Here is a 6168-nt window from a genome sequence, read left to right as displayed (position 1 = left end):
CTTACACGATGCTGGAGAAGCGCACTCCACTATTCAGCGGTCGGCTCTCCCAGATGCTCCATTATCAGGGAGCACTCTTAGAACTATTGGATAAGCTAAAGTTTCTGTAATACAGGCATTACTGAACCACTGGGTATGGGGTTAGGAGAGTCGGTAGCACAACACCCCTTCATCCTTAGCCCCCCATGCCCAATAAATGTATTAATAATGATGGTATTTGTTAAGCGTTTACTATGTGCAAAGCACCGTTCTAAACGCTGGGGGAATACAAGGTGATCAGGTTGTCCCACGTGGGGCTCAAAATCTTAATCCCCATTTTTCGATGAGGTAACTGAGGCCCAGAGAAGTGAAATGACTTGCCCAAAGACACGCAGCTGACAATTTGCGAGCCGATTTGAACCCATGACCTCTGACTCCAAGGCCCGGGCTCTTTCCGCTGAGCCACGCTGCTTCTTCTTAGGACTCGACCTGCTAGGGAAACTTGGTTGCTCACTGTGGTGCACACCAGGAGGGAGTCTATGGATACCCCCGGCCCTTTCCAGGAGATATCACTTTCTCTGTGATATCTACAAAAGGAGAGGTACATTCAGATTGGAGTCCTCTTCTCCATGCTTTACTTCTGTCTCTATGATCAAGCCATAATAACAATGTAGGTTGAGCCTTCACCGTGCCCCCTTTACGGGTAAATTAAGTTGCCCAACAAGCCCCTTCCTCGAAATATCCAGTACACTCTCTCCGCGAGCAAGAGCAAGGCATTGCTACAGCACTTGGAGCAATTAGTTCTGTGGCCCCCTGATCATATATCTGCCCTTTGATGGTGCCCCTCCCTACTAGCCCAGCATAAGCTCGTTCATTTCTTACTGCTGCCAGTGGATCCAGTCCTATTCTGAAAGGGCCAAGCCACTGTAGGCCCTCGCTACTGGCCCAGGAGCAGTTCTCATGGATGGCCGAGGCCGAAGCCTCTTTTACCGATTTGAAACAGGCCCTCTCTGTGGCCCCAGCTTTGGGATGACCTGGTTATTCTGGACCATTCACCTTGTTCTGTGTGGACTGACAGGTTTGCACTAGGCTGTGCTTACTCAGAAAAGTGGAGATTCCTTGGTTATTATAGCTCCATCCTTTACCAGGTGGTGGTCGCCTTCCACCCGTATCTCCGTATGGTAGCTGCAGCTGCCCAAACAGTGGAAGCATCTGAGGACCTAGTACTGGGACATCCACTCCAAGTCATTATTCGCCATGCCATAGCTATGTTTTTCTTGTGTTCTGGTACACAGGTCTTTTCGACAGGTAGACAGACTAACAATGAAAGTCTCCTCCTGAGCGCTCCCAATTTAACTATCAAGATTTTTGTTCCACTCTAAATCCTGTCACCCCTGTTGCCAACCAAACATGTGGGGGAACCTCATGATTATGCCGTCAACGGAGTAATAAGACCTCGTCCAGCTTTTCAGGACCAGTCCTTCCGGTCTTTGCAAATCCCTGACCTATCTGCTGAAGGCTCTTGCCTTTGGGATTATCAAGGGCAGCTGAGACCATGGTATTCGGTCTGCTCAGAGTCTGCTGTTTTGGATCCCCATTATTTCGCACAATAGGCTGAGTTAGTTGTTCTACTTGCGCCTGCGATCTGGCCCCCGGGCAGAGTGTGACAATCTATATTGACTCCCGGTATGGCTCTGGGGTTGTGAATGATTTGGGTTCTCCTTATCAACAACGAGGTTTCTTCTTGGATGCGGGAACTCCTTACCGAAATGGGCTCCTTGTTGCATCCCTTTTAAAGACCATTTTTCTACCTGTGTCTCTTGCTGTTGTGAAATGTGTGATGCATTTCTCCTCTCACGACCACGTGTCCAAGGGTAACGACCGCGTGAATGCCGCTTCGGGCGGCTCTACATTTCCTCACATTCCTCACTTTTGTGTCTCTCTCCTCTACTTCCTGGCCCTCCCTCCACGATTTCATTTCACGTCAGAAAGTGACCTCTCTGGAAAGGTAAAATTCTGATTAACTCTTAAGAGTTATCAAACTCCTTCATAACTATTGGGGCCGCAACCACCTTCCTGTTGCCCCCTGCGCTGTGTTGACTTTCCTTGTCAGAATGGCACATGGTCATGCCATTCAGAAAAACGGGTTGGGGTGGACTCTATTACGAGGCTCCGGTTTACACCCTAGATAGTGCAGCTAGCTCTCCAGCATTTCTCAAGATGCCTAATACACCAACAATATGAAGTAGGGGAAATCAACAAAGTTCCCTGCACAGCACACCCAACCCCTGGGGTCCCTTTATTAACGTTCACTTCTATGTTATTCAATATCTAATGTGATGGGTTTGGGGTTTGTTGTAGTGATAATAGATACCAGTTCAAGATGGGTTGAGGCATTCCCCTGCCGACAGGCAGATAACAAGACAGTAGCAAACTTGTTTTTAAAGGAACCTATTCCGTAATTTGGCTTGCCTAGCAGAATCAATAGTAACCGTGGGACACATTTTACTGGACAAATAATTGGCGATATCTGTTTAGGACTAGGCATAAACCAACATTTCCATTGCCCTTAGGACCCATTATCTGCAGGACTGGTAGAACGGTACGAGAGGATGCTGAAAAACAGATGAGCAAAACTATGCTCTGACGCTTGATTGAAATGGCCGGAATGTCTTCCCTTGGCTTTCTTCGGTCTAGGAAATATGCCTAGTAGAAAGACAGGCTTGAGCCAACATGACGTTATGATGGGGAGGCCTATGTGCCTCTCTATGGCCCTTCCTGTGGGCTGGCAAAGATGGAATATAACCCTTTCCGATGTTGCCTTATCTGCCTATTGTAAATTGGTAAATAACATCCTTAAGCCCTTACATTCACAAGTACAACATGTACTGGCAAGGTAAGACCCAAACAAGAGACATAGACTCAAGCCAGGTGACTGGATACACATTAATTCCTTCAAACGAACGAATGTTCTTGAGCCACCGTGGAAGGGACCTTACCAGGTGTTGCTAACTACAGGAACTGCGATACAGTGTCGAGGACAAGTCACCTGGATCCATGCATCCCACCCTAAGCAGGTTCCAGAGCCATCAGAAGAGGACCCTGAGGTCATATGAACTTATGAATATCAGGCCCCCCTGAGAAACTGCTGAACTACTGAGACATTGATACTGACCAGGGATTCTCGACCTTGGTTTCTTTAAAGCACCTCATGAACTCTTAATATTGGCCCCAGCCATTGGTTGGGGAGAGTATGCATCCACCTGGTTCAAAATCACTTGCACCCACTCAGAATGGTATTTGTATGGCATCCCAAATTGTTTTTCCACCCAATCGGGCCACAGCACTTAGTACAGTGCTTGGCATATAATAAGCGCTTCTATTATTATTATTATTATTATTATTATTATTATTATTATCGAGGTGCACTGAGTAGATTGGCATTAGATGAGTAGGGTGTGTGGGCTGGGTTGTCGGAGGTCAGCAGCCAAGTGAGGTAAGAGGGGTGAACTTATTGAGAGTTTTAAAACTGAAGGTGAGGAATTTCTCTTTGTTTCGGGATCAGGGGGAACTACTGGAGGGGCCTAAGGAATGAGGCGATCTGGACTGAACGGTTTTATAGAGAAATGATCCGGTCAGCAGAGTGAAATATGGACTGAAGTGGGGAGATACAGGCGACAGGGAGTTCAGTGAGGAGGCTGATGCAGGAGTCAAGGTGGGATAGTTGAAGTTTTTGAATCATCATGGGAGTAGGTTGAATGGAGAGGAAAACGGGCTGATTTTAGCGATGTTATGAAGGCTGAACTGACAGGATTTGGTGACAGGCTGAAAGAAAATTCAATTAATAATTGAATGTGTATTGAATGAGAAAGATGAGTCGAGGATAATGCCATGCTTATGGGTTTGTGAATTTGGGAGGGTGATGGTGCTGACCACAGTGATGGGAAAGTCAAGGGGAGGATAGAAATCGGGTGGGAAGATAAGGAGCTCTGTTTTGGACATGTTAAGTTTGAGGTGAGACCAGGATATCCAAATAGAGAAGTGAAGTCAGGAAGAAATTAGAGACTGCAGAGAGGAAGAGAAATAGGGGCTGGAAAGGGAGATTTGGGAGTCAACTGTCGAGAAATGGGGAAGCTGTAAGAGAGAAAGAATTCTCCAAAGGAGTGGGGGTAGATGGAGAGTAGAAGGGGATCCCGAACTGAGGGGAACCCCACAGTTAGGGCGTGTGAAGCAGAGAAGGAGCCTGCGAAAGAGACTGAGATGAGCGGCCAGAGGGACAGGAGGAAAACCAGGAGAAACAGTGTCCATGAAGCAAAAGTTGGATAATTCTTTCGAGAAGAAGGAAGTGGTCCACTGTGCCAAAGCACCTGAGCGGTTGAGGAGGATTAGCATGGAGTAAGCGCTGTTGGATTTCCCAAGAAGGATATCATTTATGACTTTAGAGAGGGTGGTTTCTCTGGAATGTAGAGGATTGAGGCCATATTGGAGGGGGTCAAGCAGAGAATTGGAGGAGAAAAGCCTCAAGGACTTTGGAGAAGCATGCTGAGAGGGAGCTGGGTTGATAACTGGAGGAGCCATGGGGTGAAGGGAAGGTTCTTTCAGACATGTGTGTTCTTCACAAGCTTTTGAGGGCAGGGGTCTTGCCACTCACTCTATTGTCATTCATTTAATCGTATTTATGAAACACTTACTCTATGTAGACCTCTGACTACGCACTTGGGAGAATACTATACAACAATAACCTGACACATTCCCTGTCCTCAAATAGCTTACAGTCTAAAATGGGTGGAGACAGACATTAATATGAACAAATGAATTTCAGATGTGTACATAGGTGCCGTGGCACTGGGAGTGGGGATGAACAAAGAGAGCAAGTCAGGGCGATGCAGAAGGGAGTGGGAGAAGAGGAAAGGGGGAGTTAGTCAGGGACGTCCTCTTTGAGGGAATGTGCCCTCGATAATGCTTTGAAAATTCTGTCGGATTCGAAGAGGGAGGGAGTTCCAGGCCAGATGCAGGACGTGGGCGAGGTAGGTCGGTGGTGAGATAGAGGAGAGGAGATCGAGGCAGAGTGAGAGGGTTAGCAATAGAGGCCCGAAATGTGTGGGCTGAGTTGGAGTAGGAGAGGTGATGTAAGCGGGGCAAGGTGATTGAGCACTTTAGAGCCAATGTTGAGGCGTTTTTGATTGATGTGGAGGTGGATGGGCAACCGCTGGAGTTGGTTGAGCAGTGGGGAAACACTTCCTGATCGTTTTTACAGAAAAATAATCCGGGCAACAGTGAAGGGTGGACTGGAGTGGGGAGAGGAGAAGGTTGGGCGGTCAGCAAGAAGGCCGATGCACTAATCCAGGTGTGATAGGATGAGTGATTGTATTAACATGCTGGCAGTTTGGAGGAGAGAAAAGGGCATAGGCAGATTTGGTTTCTCATGCTCTGGGCAGAGGCGACCTGTAGCTGGCTGCTGCAAGTCTCGATCTGCTACACAAACGGTCAGAGACTGCAGGTATTTGTCATCAGTGCTCCTAGGTCATTCCAGCTTCCGGCCTCAGTTCATACAATCTCCGCCCTCCCCCCTCCTCCATACCTAATATGATTGGCACGGGGGCAAGGGATACCTTCTGTATTACCGGCTTGGGCTGTCCATGCAGACGTTTGGGTTGTGGGGGAGGTATCCCACCCGCACTTCCGAGTTCCACCTGCTGTCTCGGGTTGTCACGAGATAGAATTTAGTCTTGAGACGGGGGGTACCCTGGGGTCACCTTGGGACTACATCTGAATACAGTATACAGGATCTGATTATGTATTGGATTCTTTGAAGTGGGGTAAGACTTGCTTCCTTTTAAATAAAATAAAAGCTTAAATTTTGTGTATGGTATTTTTTAAGCGCTTATGGTGTGCCTGGCACATACATTCCTTAGACTTTTAGTTCGTTGATTGGAGCTGCAAGGGGAAGAGTAGCAGGCTGGATAGCTGGGTGCTGTAAACAATTGTTTCATATCGTGCATAAGCTTTAATACAGTTTTTAAGAAGAAAAGAGCAATGATAATAATAATAACAATAATAATAGTGATATTTCTTAAACACTTATTTTGGCCAGCCACTGTACTATTTCCGGGGTAGATTCAGAATGATTGTGTTGCACACAATCCCTGTCGCACAGTCTTAATTCCCATCTTACAGAAAAGATTACAG

At 47.0% G+C, this 6168-nt stretch overlaps 1 pseudogene; it reads left to right on the top strand.

The window, feature by feature from the left end:
- The window catches only part of LOC119940030, a 46180-nt pseudogene extending 43571 nt beyond the window's left edge, over positions 1–2609 (top strand).
- Positions 2610–6168: the final 3559 nt, after the last annotated feature.

The sequence above is a fragment of the Tachyglossus aculeatus genome, chromosome 18, assembly GCF_015852505.1.
Source record: "Tachyglossus aculeatus isolate mTacAcu1 chromosome 18, mTacAcu1.pri, whole genome shotgun sequence".
Lineage (NCBI taxonomy): Eukaryota > Metazoa > Chordata > Mammalia > Monotremata > Tachyglossidae > Tachyglossus > Tachyglossus aculeatus.
Note: the sequence above shows the minus strand (reverse complement) of the source record. Positions and strands in the feature narration are given on the sequence as shown.